The sequence below is a fragment of the Polypterus senegalus genome, chromosome 18 (assembly GCF_016835505.1).
Source record: "Polypterus senegalus isolate Bchr_013 chromosome 18, ASM1683550v1, whole genome shotgun sequence".
Lineage (NCBI taxonomy): Eukaryota > Metazoa > Chordata > Cladistia > Polypteriformes > Polypteridae > Polypterus > Polypterus senegalus.
The window spans coordinates 41,044,914-41,062,336 of record NC_053171.1 but is presented as its reverse complement, the minus strand read 5'-3'; the positions used below and the strand labels follow the sequence as shown (position 1 = coordinate 41,062,336).

At 41.6% G+C, this 17,423-nt stretch overlaps 1 long non-coding RNA gene across 1 annotated transcript; it reads left to right on the top strand.

Moving 5' to 3' along the window:
- Positions 1–487: 487 nt before the first annotated feature.
- Positions 488–4,049, top strand: LOC120519038. The gene is made up of 3 exons (XR_005631370.1): positions 488–572; positions 671–740; positions 1,090–4,049. It is a non-coding gene; the product is annotated as an uncharacterized LOC120519038 (long non-coding RNA).
- Positions 4,050–17,423: the final 13,374 nt, after the last annotated feature.

Sequence of the window (17,423 nt, the reverse complement as noted above, 5' to 3'; positions counted from 1 at the left end):
GTGTTCTATCTATCTATCTATCTATCTATCTATCTATCTATCTAAATATGTGCTGAAACCTTGTTTGTCTCACAATTACATTTCTCTTTGGTTTTCCTTTATCACCATGTCTTGAGAGCAAGGTTGGGTTAACCAAATCTGTTCTTGGCCAGGCACATATCCCTTTCTCATATGTCAAAAATGAAGAAATTCTATAACACTTTGTTTTTTTCAAGGCCTTTAAATCAATAGTTTCACTCTAACACTAGTTATTGTTTTCCCAGCGCTACTGAATAAAATTATATGTTAATTTGATTTCATTCAAGCTGTCTTGATAGAAGTCAGAGTACTTCTGTCTGTCCTGTTCAGGTCCATGTTTGAGGCCCTTCCTTTATGTTAAACCATTATTATCACTGCCATTAATCTTCAAAGTTAGATTCTGTTATTATCTGTATTGTGAGGATGTCTTCTTGTGTTCATCTGATTCTCCTCTTACTGCCCCTTTCATAGTCTCCTTTAGTAAGCAGATGTCAGGGCACATTAAAGAAGACCTAATCTGTTTCTCAGAGCATCAGAAAGGATGTTAATGAAAGGTAATATGAACCTACATTGTACTTTTTAATTAACTGCTTGCATATATTATTTGTAATTAATAACTGAGATATTAATTTTATTCTTATAATGTCAATAGGTACAGCATAGAGAGCAGCAATTATCCACATTCTCATTAAAGCATGAAGTACATTTGTTTCTGGGCAAAGGTATTGGATGGGATTTCAATTTGCCGTTCAGCATTATTGCTCATATTAATAATGTATGAAGTTTGAGTGAGATAAGGAGCACAGGTCTACAGATTGCATACAGTCCACAAATACAATTAAAGCTCTTGTAATGAGATCAATACATTAGTTGGCTTCTTTTCAGCAGTGTTAACATTAGAGCACTGTCACCCTAAGATTGCAATAACATAAAAAAGTGATCTTTACACAAGGACAGCTCCTCATCTCACCCAGGATGTTTCCTTCTATGTCAAAGTGCTAGGTTTTCAATTTAATTTCTCTCAATACATTTCTTTCCAAACAAATGACTGTTTTTTTTTTTTTTTTTTAGGAGAAGACAGCATCTCCTTACTTTTTCAGCAGTGCACTGTGCACAAAATAAACATTAAAATTCTCCTGTCACATAAAGGTCAGGCCTAGCTTAAGGAGAATAAACCACTGCTATAAGGAAACAAATTATGGCATAATATCAAAGGCATTGCTTTAATCATACTGCAATTTCTGTAATTGAAAGCATTTTATTATAATTTAGTTCATTATGAGTATACAAAACAGGAATGCAATTTTTTAAATTGGTTTTTCCTTCCTGTAATTTGAATGTATACTTCAGATTCACACAAACATCAATCAGAAAATGTGCAGTGTCTCTTATAATCCCCCAAAGTATTACTCTGCACACTTTGTTCAATTTAATTTGCCACCTGAGTAATTGGAATGGAGGTTATACATCAACTAAATGACTCAGAAAAATGTGTATAGTGCCTTTTATGACCCTGTAAAAGCAACAATTTTACATGACTCCAAAGTGAATTATGTTTCAAGTCGTGCAGGCTTTCAAGCAAGGAAAGAAGCTTGCATTCAGGTATCCACAGGCAAAGAGAAATGCCACTATAATTCATTGTCTGAGCATTTTCTGAAAATGTTTTGTGTTAAAGATGCCACAAGCCAGACACTCAGTTTTATGTTTATATGTGAAAACAACCTGACAACGCCTCATTTTCTTTATTTTTGCACTCAGTCGGGCTAATCTGATGTCCACTTTAATCTGGCTACACTTTTATAAAGGTACACAAAGTAACATGAAAATCAGTGATGTGAAAAATTATTTGCAACCCAGCAGATTTTCTGCACACAATGAATTTATTCAGATCATATTGTTGGTTGTATCACATGTTCAGAAGTATCTGAAAGTAGCAAAATACATCACACTGTAGTAGTTCTTTTATCTTAGTTTTCAAGGTAATTGAATATGCAATGTTCATTAGTGAAAAGGTTTTTTTACCTCATTATACACTTAGCCCAATTAAAGGGGCAAGTTAGGTTCAGGTTATTTAAAAACTAGATTTGATTTATGCCAGTCTTACACAATATGAATCAGATTAACTTTGACCTTTACCCTCAGAAAGATCCCATTGCCACAGGAGTTTCAAAAGCCCATCAGTTCCTTATTAAAAATAATCCCTAAAACCTCTGCAAACTGATTGATATGTACTGCTCTGGGAAGGTTAAAAACAATTCCTATGACTTTGTGACTCCATCAAACAACTGTCAGAACCATTGTGTCCATATTTTCAGATAGAAAACAATGTTCTGTGAAGTAACCATTCAGCCATAATCTTTGCCAGAGTTGCACAGAGTCCTAATAAAATATCTGATATCTGCAGACCCCTCTTACTTTGGCTTAGAGGGTTTATAAACTGATGAACACAAACACACATGCCCAAAATAGGACATCAGATAAAAATAGTAGAAACCAGATCAGAACATAAGTACTTTTCAGAAACTGGTCTCACATGTACAGGTGTGGTCAAGAAGTTTGAAGTAGTTACAGTATCTCTGGATAAATGAGTCCAAAGTTACTGCTCTGTTATAAGTGATGGAAAGCCGTCCCTATGTTTCACAATAAAAAACCCATAACAGCAATCAAGCAATGATGTCACAATATGAAACAGCACTGGTCTATTAGAACCTAATAGTCTTGCAGAGCCAGTGGCGATTGTCGATCGAGAACATCTGTCTAGGCACAACTTACTAAAAAGTTTGTAGTAAATAACCAAAAAGGCTCAGCCCACAAGCCTTCTTTCTAAAAGCCCGCCCCCAATTTCCTCCAGTTATTTCCACTCATGTATTCGGCAAATATTTAAAACAACTATGGCAAGACAGGGAGAGAGAAAAAAATATAGAATTGTGGCTATCAACTTAAGACCTCAGTACCTCAAGCTTAATGACTATTGCATCACTGCATGTCATAACAACAGCAAATAACATTTAGAGAAGCATTGTAGTCTATATATATTGTAGTAGGGTGAATGCTGAGGCAAGGCAAATCCAAAATAATTGGGGTGCCTACCAGATAAAATCCCATTTAATTCAAACAAAAACAAAACCTTAAATGAAAATATGCACTCAATGGGGCTATATTGACAAGCCAGTTGCTCATTAAATTGGTCACTTGGCATTCACAAAGACCCTCTCGAATGAAGTTAGGTCCAAATGAGACACCACCTTCCAGAAGGGTCTCTCTTTTATACCTGATGGACAGGAAGGAGCGGGACTTCTTTTACTCCATTGCACTCAATGGGTAACTTGTTAAGGCCGTGGAAAAAAGGTGACAAAACTGCTAGCGTTAGTGCCCCTTCTTGCTCCATGTCTGTACCACAGTTTTTAGCTGAGCCTGTAAAATGATCCTCAAGTATGGCATGTTTGTAATTTCCAATTAGACAGTTATTAAGGGCAGAATGGTGGCTCTCAGGCTAAGGATATGTGCTACTATCCATAAAGTTGGCAGTTCAAGTCCCATTACTGCCAGAAGGGATTCTATTCTGTTGGGTTCTCGAACAAGGCCCTTTACCTGAAAATTGCTCCAGGAGTGCTGTATAGTGGCTGACCCCATGCTCTGACCCCCAAAAGTCATGTGAAAAGATAATTTCCCCTCAAGTATTAATGTAGTTTATCAGATCCAAATAATGTTAACTTTTTTTTTAATTTAGACATGCAGTGACGCATTGCATGCTGTGCAGCCTTGTGTGTGGTTCTTCTAAAGTCAGTTTGTAAGTGTCATTATTTGTTAAGTGGAGGTGCCTTTGGTCTGATTATTTTCGTAGGATACTTCTTACCCCTAAATGTGGGTAGTGGCATCCTTTACATCTTCTACAACTCTGATAGTCAGCAAGCTAATTAAAAGGGCAGGCTCTGTTATGGGACACACTGCGGATGCCCTGGAGGACATAGCAAAGGAGAGAAAGAAAACTGAGTGCCATGTGCTCTGACACACCAACACTGAGGACCTTCAGACAACAAATTATTCAACAGAAGTGTGTCAGGAAATGCTGTTGGGGCTCCTTTATACCAGCAGTAATATGTCTGCATAATGCCTCACTGGGACTGGGACAGCCAAGTCAGTTTTCTCTCTTTTTCTATTTTCTTTCTTTTTACTCATTTTGGTGTGTGTTCAGACTGTATTCTGTGCATGTATATTTATTTATCTGTGTATGTATTTATTTAAAGAACTTCTGTAAACAGCCACATTTATTCTATCTATCCATCTTATAGAGTTTTTCCTATTGTCTATCTATCTATCATAGATATTGAAGATCTGATCAAATTTATTATGGTAAATAAGCAATAATGGAAAAATATGTATGGGGCACATACTTCTTTAAATGGCACTGTTTACTTGACTCTAGCATTTGTGATGGATAGATGTTTTCTTATGACCTACAGCAGGGTTACTGAATCTCATTTAAGGAGGAAAGCCATGACTGCTTTCAGTATCTTAATGAAACCTGAATTCCCACTTTAATCTGAACACTTTATGCAATGGGGTTTCTTCTTGACCCTTTTCTGTGCATGCAGAATTGCTCAGTAGTTTAATATTATTCAATCTGTGCATACTTGTGCCTTGTTATTTTAATTTGCAGTACAATTTAAGTCAAATAGAAGTAAAACTGTTATTTAGCCTGCTTCTCTGTATTTATTTCCACATCTGCTTTTCTTTATTTATAAATGAACATTTACTGAATATATATGGTATGTGTATATAATTCAAATATTATCTATTTATCTATCTGTCTTTTAGAAACAGGTTACTTGTAAAGATGAAGCACTGGTGTGTTTCATAATTAATTAGTTGTTCTGCTGCATGACAAACTGTATTTACACCTGTGCCCGTTCTGCCAAATGAATCCAGTTTTTAGAAAAGCTTTAAATAGAATGATGCATTGTAAAATCACATGGGAAGTAGAGTAAGTAGTAAACAAGAAGTTAATTAAACCAAGACACTAAACCACCACTACTGACGTATTTGGCTGTAATGAAAACCTGCCTCTCCCTAGGACTAAATTTAAGTGTCCACGACTTTATTTGTGTAATGCAGAAATTTTCCACAAACTAGCTGTGATTAAAACGTGGTCAGTTTACTTAAAACAACATGACTATAGAAACTGGTCACTTCTGAAGAGATTGATTGCCTTCTTAAATCAGTTTTAATAACAGTGTAAAAAAGAATAAGTTACATTAAATTACTGTTGGGGTAGACACAGACAAACCTGGACTGGAGGGATCCACCATGATAGCTATAGGATTGCCCAATTATTGCCTAATAAAACTATTCCATTGTATATAGAGCCTTTGTGTTGTGAGCATCATTCTGTTTAGTATTCTTCACTTTTATGAGTACAGAGCTATATTATAATTAATATAATTAAGTAACCTGTTGATGATCATATAATGAGTAAGAGGTGGGAATTGAACATGCAGACTTAGGGCTGGGGACATCTCTATCCCACACTATTTTTTTTTTTTTTGTATTTTCAATGCTTGTAAAATGCAGACTGAAGAAAGACAGTTTGTTTTACTGCTTGTCCTCATGTTGATAGTACAGAACAGGATTTTGAACACCACAAGTATAACATAAGATGAGCTATATACAAATGCAAGTATAATTTCTGTTTACAACAATATGCATATTGTTCATCCTTCCATGTGTTAGCAATACCTCTAAAGCACTTCAGGGTAATTTAGGTGGGGACATTCAGCTTCCTGGCAACATCATGCACAGGGCAGGAACCAGGACTAGATGGGGCACCAGTCCATTGAGATTCTGTTTAAAGTTCAATCCATGTGAATTAAGTTCTTACTATACAAAATATGAATGAATTTCTAAGCTTCCTCTTTCAGTGAATATAATGACTGTTTGTGTCATATACACCATATAAAAGCAGAGGGCTGGAGGAAGATCCCTGAGTGCTCATTGTCACATTTTACAGGCCCCCTCAATCGAAATCCCTGATGATTTATGTTTCCTCCTGTTTGCTTGATAAAATGACTTCTTACATTATTAAATGAAACCCACAACTAATCATGGTAGACCCTGTACGAAACTGCAGAGCAGCTTAGTGATGTTTTAATTATTCTTAAAAAAGGCGAAAAGCCCTCCTTTTAGCCCTGAGTGTTGTTGTATTTGAGCAGCTCCTGCCTGGCATAAATTAGCAAAGCACAGCGGGATTAAGACAGCATTATATCAATGAAATTACTGAGCAACACAACTGTGTGGTATGAAAACAAACAATGTGTCTTCATCTCTGGGGCTTTGTTCTGCCTCTTTAAAGATGCAGCTCAATGGGACAATTTTACACGGTTTTAAGCAAAACGGAAACCCACTACAGAGGAGGCAGTTTTCAAAGACTTGTCTGCTTCAGCTTTTATTGGCTTCCTAAGCAACACTTTGTTCTGAGTTAGTAGATAGATAGATAGATAGATAGATAGATAGATAGATAGATAGATAGATAGATATGCCACTTTACTTGCCTAGTACAATCTTCTTTGCCCTGGTGTTTCAATTATTTTTAGTAAGTTGCTACTAATCATAACAAAATTTCTAGAATGCAAATGTATCTGCATAATGTTTATTGCATAAAGTATCTTTGTGAAAGATCTGGATATTTCAGTTAGAGATTAATTAAAAACAAAGATGCCTATTTTTTAAAATATTCTACTAATGTATAAAGTAGGATCTTTCTGAGGTTATGAAATTGTATGCAACTTATATTTGTAAGTGCCCTTGGAATAGAGGATCTATTAAATAAAGAATAATATTAATTTGAAATCTAATTTCTTTCCTTTTTTTCACTTTCTTCATAATTACCTGGCTTTTTATTACCTAGTCCAAAGCAGATTGTGGCATCCATACCGAGCATAATCTTGTTACACAATTTAATCAATTTTCTGTCTCTTACAATAATTTCATTCTTTCATTCATATGTGTCTGTCACAGTTCACTTCAAATCCTCATGCCATACTCTCTGGGGGTCTGCAAGCTCTGAGTGCCTCAGGTACTTCCATCTTCTCATAGAAGGTAAATCATTAAAAGTACTGTACCAGGATATGCCCAAGATTGGCAACCAGTAGAATTGTTCCCATAATGCCACCAAAGAAGGGTACGAGGAGAAAAAAAAGAGAACTACCTCTTCAGATTACACCCTTTTCTGGTTACAACGTTCTAAAAGACCGTTAAAGGGGAAGGCAAACCAAGTGCATTTTCCTGTCTTCATCATAGAGGGATGAACTTCAAGAGGACAGGACCTGTTGATAAATCAATAGACCCACCTTAAGTGTTTAAATAAACAAGCCAGAATATCTGGACTCAAAGGTATCGTAAGAATCACATCTCATGACTTACTAAGCTTTCCTTTACTGGTCTTCCTGGAAGTAAGGCCCCAGCTTACATCAACAAGTGAAAATTGAATTAGGTGAGTTCAGTAAACAGATACATAAACTGTTAATTTCTGTTACTCGTGGTTATCACCTGGTACCCATACATAGCATTCTATCATACATAGACATTGTTTTTGTGACACACAGTTTCATCAGCTTAGTTTTTTTATAGTAACAATAATTAAGAAGCTCTTTAGAGCAGTGATTTTCAAGTTCAGTCTTGAGGAATCCTGATGGCTTTTGGTTTTTATGCCCACCAATTACACAACCAGCATGTCATTCTTACTTTTAATTAACCTCATTGTTTAGTTATCTGGCCTACAAAATATATTTTTGTACTCAAATATATATTTGTATTCTTAGGCCATGGTTTTTAATGCTTACTGTTCTTTTTCCATATTTTTTTTAATTTACCCTAGTCTGTAAAGTTTTGATTAGAAATAAGCAGTCCAGACACAGCTTTCTTACAAATGACGAGACAAGTGAATAAGGCCAGAAGTAATAGCTCCCCTTTAGCAGTCAGTGTTGTCAGCATTTGGGTACAATTAATGGAACAAAGTCTCCAGAAAAGGGTTGAATTAAAATGAAAATGACAAAAGAAACTTAAGCATTTAAAGTTCTGGAAAAAACAGCAATATTTCAAAATTTCTTAGAATTAGACTCACTAAACTACTCACTAAATAATGAGATCAACTTATTGTAAGAATAATGAACTGATTTAGAAAATGGTTGCAACAAAAAAAAAACAAAGCCACAGGGGTCCAGGGCTGAAATTACTAGTTGCGATAAAGTTAATAAACAGGCAATTAGAAAAAATACAGCAAAACTGTATAGCGTTTTTTGGAATCTGGTTTTATCTATATCACTCTAGCCTGCTAACACCTCCTTGTTTTGCACTGCTCCTTTCATATCACTACTTCTTCATTCTATGTACAGATGGCTCTTATTTCATCCACTGCTCCCCTAATGCAGATCAGATGAAGGATTCACCAAATGATCAAATGAAGAAAATGGAGAGAGAGCCATGGTGGTGATACATTGTCCTGTGGAATTGAGAGGTATGTTTCAATGACTGGATTTGGTGGCTTATATATATACATAAATGCAGAACCTGCCAAAAAAAAGTACTCAGAGATCCTGAGAAATGTTTAATCTTGATATAACAATATATTTGTCCAGGTAATATTCTATCTCATATTGTGTATGTTCAGTCTGAGCTTTATTCCAAGCAAGATGAGACTCCTGGGTGTCAGTCAATGGGTTATCACACATTCAGGCTGTCAGAGCATGAATGTCAGGATTAAGATCTGGGCTTGCAATGTGTCACTGAAAAATATTCATTATGTTTTTTGTCAGTGAAGAAAATATAGCTTTGGATGAGTACCCTTCTAAAAGGTGAATATTCTTCTAATTTTCAAAGATTTCAGATGTTTTCTTGCAGTATCATCCTATGCCTAACCCAGCCACAGGGGATGCACAAACCAGTGTGTTTCTTCGTACCAGTCCCAAGCCCGGATAAATGGGCAGGGTTACGTCAGGAAGGGAATCCGGTGTAAAATTTTGCCAAATCAGTATGCAGACAACAATACAAATTTCCATACCAGATCAGTCAAGCCCCGAGTTAACAACGACTGCCACCAGTACTGTTGGCCAACAGTGTGCTCCATGGTTATTGTCTCAGGTGGGCGTTAGCATATCATAATCTCTTGGATCAATAGCATGAGTTTTCCGCATTCAACTTAACGGCTGACATTAAAAAATACTGGAAATTATACAGTAAAATCAAACCCTGACTTATCCACGGGAGAACTTAAACATGAGTATATACAGTAACTTAGTAATAGGCCACTTTCAAGTTAATAAGAGCGTGAACATAACAGCCAGTGCTTGATTAAGGTGCTAATAATCTGACATCATATGTAGGTTGAACCAAAGTGATTAACTGAACAGAAGCAGCTGTATAGAGGGAATAAAACTAGGCAGAGGAAGCCATACTAAGAGGTAGGTTACATTAGATGTGGTGGTTCTTCCCAAGCAGAACTTTAATGGCAGACAGGCAAGGCTGAGTAAAGAAATTCTGTGGTCAGCCTTGGAAAAATAAGGCCATCAAAGAAGAAATACATCAAGCTTGTTTGAACTTGAAAGATATCCACCTCTGCTAACAGCACAGAACTGGCAGAAATCACTGGGAACATGGTACACCCATCTACAGTCCAGAAAAGTCTATTGATTTTCTCAGTTTGTCTACCTCCTTCAATCAATGTCTGTAGGCAACAGTGGAGCACGGTAGTGGTTCCCTGCAGGTTTGGAACTGCAATTTCTGCAAAAGGAGTTGGAGATTTGATCTAATTTGATTGCTCTCCTCACTGATGGAAAGTTTTATTTATCATGTAATACCATCAGTGAGGCATCTGATCAGTTCCACCTTTATTCAGCAGTATGACCATTGTAATAAGTAGAGACTTGAGGCGTGAAAAGGTTTGGGGCAGCCACCCGTTTAATTCGGTTTCCTGGCTGCAAACGTACTTGGGACATCATAGTCAAGTTTACACAACAGAGTCCAAAACAGAACTGCCTGCCTAAGCAAGGCAGTGAGCTTTATAGCTCAGAGGGCGGAAATGATGTCGTCCTCTGGGCCGGAACTGGAAGTGACATCACCCTTGGGGCCGGAACCGGAAGTGACCTCATTCTTGGGGCCGGAACCGGAGGTGGTGTGTCCTTCCTGGAAATGGCGGCTCCTGGTGGGATTTCCCGGGTAAGACCTGCAGAGAACTCAGAAAGAGCGTCAGCGTACCCCGCCCCCCCCTGGGCAGATGTATAAACAGTATTGTCTAAGCCCTTCAGCTGCTTCCCATGCACACGTGTGTGACAAGACTCCCCTCAGCCCAGACCCGTCGGGTCGGGCGACCTGCACCGAGAGGTCGTGGGCCCGGAGAGGGCATCGGCGTTGGCATGAAGGGACCCCTGTCGATGAACGAGCGTATATTTGTACTGCTGCAGGTCAAGAAACCACCTCGTGACCCGCGGATTCGACTCCCTGTGAAGGGCCATCCACTTTAAAGGCGCATGATCCGTCACCAGAGTGAACACGCGACCCAAGAGGTAGTACCGCAGCTGCGTCACCGCCCATTTGATCGCCAGAGCCTCCTTCTCCACCGCCGCGTACCTGGTCTCCCGGTCCAACAGTTTCCGGCTCAGGTACATAACGGGGTGTTCAACACCGTCGACGCTTTGGCTCAACACGGCTCCCAAGCCTGTGTCCGAAGCGTCCGTCTGGAGGACAAAAGGGAGAGAAGTTAGGGGAGATTAAGATAGGTGCTGAAGTCAGAGCCCTTTTTAAGTCACTGAATGCAGCCCCCGCTTTATCAGACCATACCACCGTATTAGGAGCTCTTTTCTTTGTCAAGTCGGTCAAGGGCGCCGCTCTCTCGGAGAAGCGAGGCACAAACCGGCGGTAGTACCCGGCCAAACCGAGAAAGGATTGGACTTGCCGCTTGGTTTTGGACGGGCCAGGCCATTATGGCTTGCAACTTGGAACACTGTGGCCTCACAGTACCCGCCCACTAGGTAGCCCAAATATTTGGCTTCCTCAACCCAAGTAACATTTCTTGGGGTTGATGCGAGCCCGCCTCTCCCAATGTCCGTAATACTGCTGTGACCTGCTGTATGTGCTCCTTCCAGGTGCTGGAATAGATGACAACGTCATCCAGATAGGCAGCACAGAGCGAGTTATGGGGCCGGAGCACTTTGTCCACCAGGCGCTGAAAAGTCGCAGGCCCGTGTAACCGAATGGAAGGACACGATACTGCCAGTGTCCGCTAGGAGTGCTAAGCGCGTTTTTCCTTGCGGACTCCGTTAAAGGAACCTGCCAGTACCCCTTTGTCATGTCAAGTGTAGTCAAGAATTTGGCTGGTCCCAGTCTCGAGGAGGTCGTCCACGCGAGGCATGGGATAAGCATCAAATCGGGAAACTTGGTTGAGCCGACGGAAGTCATTGCAAAACCTCCAACTGCCGTCAGGCTTAGCAATCAAGACGATGGGGCTGGACCAGGGACTACTACTTTCCTCGATCACTCCTAGTGCCAGCATTCGCTTGATTTCCAGTTCCACTTCTACTTTCTTTGCCTCCGGGAGTCTGTAGGGTCGCTCACGGACGATCACCCCCGGGTCAGTCACTATGTATGCGCAATCAGAGAGGTCCGACCTGGTTGTTCACTTACCACCTCTGGGACCGAGCGGATAGCTGCTTGAGCTCCTGTCTCTGTCTGGGAGATAGCTGTTCGCGAAATTAAGGGCACTTACTTCGCGAGAGAGAGCAGGGCTGTCCGGAGGAGGGATCGGGATCCCTCTCCTTCCACGGTTTCAGCAGGTTTACATGATATATTCGCTCAGCTGGTCGGCGATTGGGCTGTTTCACCAAATAGTCGACCAATCCCTTCCTCTCCTTAATTTCGTAGGGGCCTAGCCAATGTGCGAGCAGTTTAGAGTGTGAAGTAGGAACCAATACCATGACGATCCCCGGTTGGAACTCCGGAGAGTCGTGCCACGGTCATACAGGCGGGCCTGTGCTGATTGTGCCTCCTCGATATGACTTTTAGTATAGGTCTTATTACATCAAATCTATCGCGCAACTGGGCGATATACTCCAAAATGTTAGTGGAGGGCTGTGCCTCCCCTTCCCAGCCCTCTTTTAAAATATCTAATAAGCCCCGGGGCTGTCTTCCGTATAGTAATTCAAAGGGAGAGAACCCGTAGAGGCTTGAGGACTTCCGTAGGCAAAGAGGACAAGGGGAGGAGTTGGTCCCAATTCCTCCCATCCTTGCTGACTACCTTACGTAGCATTTGCTTGAGAGTTTGATTGAATCTCTCCACTAGCCCATCGGTTTGAGGATGATACACGAGGTTTTAAATGCTTTATTTTCAGTAACTTGGCAGTCTCCTTGAGCGTTTCCGAGGTGAAAGGCGTTCCTTGGTCCGTCAGGACTTCTCTAGGAATGCCCACGTGAAAAGACTCCTACTAGTTCCGTGCAATATTTTTAGTGGTAGCGGCGCAATGGAGCGGCTTCAGGGAATCGGGTTGCATAATCCACGAGGACGAGTATATATTTATATCCTCGGGCTGAGGGCTCCAGGGGTCCTACTATATCCACCCCAATCCTGTCAAAGGGAACGTCAATAAGGGGAAGGGGAATCAGAGGAGCACGGTCCTTCCTAGGAATTTGCCGCAGTTGACACTCCGGCAGGAAATGCAAAAGCGGCGAACCTCCTCATTAATCCCGGCCAAAAACGGAGCTTAATGCGCTCTAATGTTTTATCGGAGCCGAGATGGCCTCCAAGAAGGTGAGAGTGGGCTAACTTCGCAAACCTGCCGCCGGTAGGTCCGCGGGACTAGCAACAACTTCGGACCTTCCCCTCATGTTCAGCAACCCGATACAATAATTCATTATCCATGACAAAGTGAGGTCCCTGTGGCATGGGCAAATGCGTCGTTGGCGTTAACGAGAACCACTGCATTCTTTATGTGCTTCAGAGAGTCGTCATTCCACTGTTCTCTCTTGAAAGAAGCGAGTCGCTCTAAACTGAAAGTGCAACTCAGAGAGCGGGTCGGTCTGACCTCAAGGGGCGGAGAATCCTCCTCGCTGCGGGCGCTAGTGGATGGCGTAGTAGCCCGCGACGGTCCGGGAGTATCTTCGTCACTCTCTTGGCCTACCGCCCACTCCCTGTCGGCTGATTACACGGTGTGGAAGCAGCTTGAGATGAGTCTTTATCATCTATAACGAGGCCAAAAGCTTTTTGGGGAATGCTTTCTAAACTACCCGTTACTGTCAGACCAGTCCCGCCCGAGGATTACGGAAGCGGAGGATCCGGGTGTACCGCACGTAAGCCGCGAAGGGTTCCTCCGAGACACACGTAACAATCGGCGGTATTGTACGGCGGATATCTCCGTGTATACATTTTAGACTGGTCTTTTCTTAATCCATTGTTGCGGTAGAACAAAGCGGCGAGCAACGACAGACACGTTACTGCGGAATCAAACAGCGCTGTTACCCTATGTCCATTAATAATAAGCTCTCCCGTATGTTTATCCGCCAGGGATTGCTAAGGGCACACAAACAACCCGCCATTGTCCCCTACGGTCCGCCTTGTTCCCGACAGGTCGCAAGCCAGGCGGCCCGGCGACTTCGGAACAGGCTCTGGATTGCGTGGAGGGGACTGCTTCAGTGGGACATAACTCCGGGTAGTCCACAAAGCAGCTGTTCTGCCCTCCCAGGTTTCACAGCCGGCCTTGGTGTTTTTAGGAGCTGTAGTAGCTCGTCCATTGAATGAAATTCCCCAGGCGGCTGGGCAAAGTCCTGGGGTAGGTGTTGTACCAGCAAAAAACAGGCCACTTGCTGTACTATTTGTAAGGGGCTTAATTCAAATGGCCGTAGCCACTGCCCCACCTGCTGCCAGAGAGCCATAGCCTGCTCTGACAACCCTTTACTGGGTTAAACTCCCAGTTTAATATTTCTTTACCTGCTGGCCTGGGGATAACCCATCATTAACAGGGACCTTGGTCCCGATGGGCTCCGCTTTCCTGCCCAGGAAAGCATACTGAGCTACTCGTGTGTGTTCCCCAGAAGCCAGCCCACGCCTGTGGGTCCCCTCTACTTTCTCCACGAGATGGGTTGGTAGCCCCGGTTATGCTCGTGGAGCAGAGCCTGCACGCGTCCTTCCTGACCCCCCGGCGCACTCCCTGCCCCGAAACTCGGCCCCGGTACTCACCCACCTGGTTCCTTGTAAGGTCGTGTCCCGGGTTCTTCAGGGACACCATCCTGCCGACTACGCCACTGTAATAAGTAGAGACTTGAGGCGTGAAAAGGTTTGGGGCAGCCACCCGTTTAATTCGGTTTCCTGGCTGCAAACGTACTTGGGACATCATAGTCAAGTTTACACAACAGAGTCCAAAACAGAACTGCCTGCCTAAGCAAGGCAGTGAGCTTTATAGCTCAGAGGGCGGAAATGATGTCGTCCTCTGGGCCGGAACTGGAAGTGACATCACCCTTGGGGCCGGAACCGGAAGTGACCTCATTCTTGGGGCCGGAACCGGAGGTGGTGTGTCCTTCCTGGAAATGGCGGCTCCTGGTGGGATTTCCCGGGTAAGACCTGCAGAGAACTCAGAAAGAGCGTCAGCGTACCCCGCCCCCCCCTGGGCAGATGTATAAACAGTATTGTCTAAGCCCTTCAGCTGCTTCCCATGCACACGTGTGTGACACCATGATACCAAACACAGGCCAAAATTATATAAACATATTTGAATTGAAAACAGGAGCAGAAAATACTGTGCCAGATGTCATCAAGCCCTGAACATTAGATCATTGAGTTAGTCTGAGATTACAAGTATGACTGCCAAAGTCAGCAGTGGAATGGGTTGGAGCAACAACCATGTGAAGATCTTCAGAAACTGCATGAAAGTGGACATAACAGAATTGTCAAAGGGTGCTCACACCAAATAGTGATTTCAGTTTATTGCACTTTCTAGGACGTTTGTTTATTAATTACAACTATCCATGACATTGTTTTTGAAAGCATTCCAGCTTTACAGCATTTTTTCATAAGTGCATAGGATTGTTTGACAGTATATACAGCGACTTCACAAAGTGTTCAGGCCCCTTCACTTTTTTGCATTTTGTTGTGTTGCAGCCTTACACTAAAATTATTTAAATGATTTTTTTTCCTCATCAAGAAGCACTAAATACCTCAGAAAGACAAAGCAAAAATCGAACTTTAGAATTGTTTTGCAAATTTATGGAAAGAAAACTGAAATATAACATTGACACAAGTATTCAGTCCCTTTACTCAGTACTTAGTTGAAGCACCTTTGGCAGTGATTATAGCCTGGAGCCTTCTTGGGGTTGACATGACAAGCTTTACACACCTGGATTTGGGGATTCCATGTCATTCGTCTCTGCAGACCCTCTCAAGCTCTGTCAAGTTGGATGAGACCATTAGTGGACAGCTATTTTCAGGTCTTTCTTGAGATGTTCAGTTGGATTCAAGTCCAGGCTCTGGCTGGGCCATCCATGGGCATACACAAAATTGTCCCTTGGACAATCTTGTGGTTTCTTTGTTGTTTGCTTAGGTTCATTATACTATTGGAAGGTAAACCTGCAGCCCAGTCTGAGGTTTTCATTAAGTATATCTCTGCACTTTGCTCCATTCAGCTTTCCCACAACCCTGACTATTCTCAAAGTCCATGCCACTGAAAAAGATCCCCAGAGCGTGATGCTGCCATTGGTGAAAAGCGGTGTCTGGCTTCCTCCAGACATGACACTTAGAACTGATGCCAAACAGTTTAACTCTTTTAGGGCTGATGTCGACTTTTGTTGAATGTTGACCTTAGTTGACATCCAGGGGCAGAGGGTAATAATCAGCTGGAGATGATGACAAAACTCACCATCACGTTACGAGTAGACCCTCTTTGCTAGGAGGACTGGTAGACTCATTGACTTGACATTGAATCCCTTTGTGTGTGTATGAGGAGCGTAGAGTAAACAACGTCTAGAATGGCATTGATGTCGGGCAAAAGAGCAAAGTGAATATGCAAAGCAAAATACTCTGTGGGCATTATTCATTTTTTTCTTTTTTGTATATTATTGCTGAATCAGACAGTGACTTACCAAACTCCGATTTTGATGCAAGTGATCTGGAAATCAAAAATGAAAGGCAGGTAGCTGTTTCTTTTCCAGACAGTGCCATTCAGAATATAAATGGTTAGAGAAACAGGTATGTAGTATGTAAGCAGTGTGACAGCCGATCTTAGAAAGCTGATCTTTAATTTTTAAATGCATTTAGTGTTTGCTTTGTATACTTTTTAGAAAACTGAGTTTTTAGGAAAAATATTCAGACCTGGGAGAAAATAAAAAAATAATTAGCCCTGAAAGAGTTAATCTTGGTTTCATCAGTCCATAGATCTTGTTTCCCATAGACTGTGAGTCCTTTGGGTGGCTTTTTGCAAACTCCAAGCAAGCTGTACTGTACAGTTCATATTGGTGGAGTGTTACAGAAAATGCAGCAGGATTTTTTCTGTAGCCTTCTTTGCCACAACACAATCCTGTTTCTGCAAACACTTCCTTTGAACTAATGGCGTGGATTTTGCTCTGATACACACTGTCAGCTGTGGGACATTATAAAGACAGGTGTGTGCCTTTCCTAATCATGTCCAATCAATTGAATTGACCACAGGTGGATTCCAAACAAGGTGTAGAAATATCTCAATGATAATCAATAGAATTGGGTACCCCTGTGCCAGATTTCTATTATCATAGTAAAGGCTCTGAATACTAGTGACAATAGCATATTATAGTTTTTAATTTAGAGAAAAGCCAAGCAAAATGACACCTTTTATTGGCTAACTAAAAAGATTACAATATGCAAGCTTTTGAGGCAACTCAGGCCCCTTCTTGCCTGAAGAAGGGGCCTGAGTTACCTTGAAACCTTGCATATTCATAATGGCTAACTTGGTACAACAGTACTACAGTTTTTAATTTGTAATAAATCTGCAAAAAATTCTAAAATTTTGGGTATTGAGTATTGCTTGATGAGAAAAAAATTAATTTAAATGATTTTAGCATCAGCCTATAAAATAACAAGGGGGTCAACTGGAGGGGTGCGGCAGAGACTGTGATTGGAGGTGAGAAGGAGTATTTAGTGTTTATGAAGAGGCCACTTCAGCTAGTAGACAAATGGGGCTTTGAACTTAGTGCAACTGGACTTTGAATCTGTGTTTCTTCTTCCTGTTTTCATCACACCATTTTGTGTGAGTTTGATATTTCCTTTATTCTGTTTCAGCCATATGCTACTTCCCTCAGGGTTGACTGGGTGTAAGGCAGGAGCCAATCCTAGGCAGAGTGGCAGGCCACTTTAGATCCAATGGAATGTACCGCTGAGCCCTCATGTTTCTCTGAAGGTT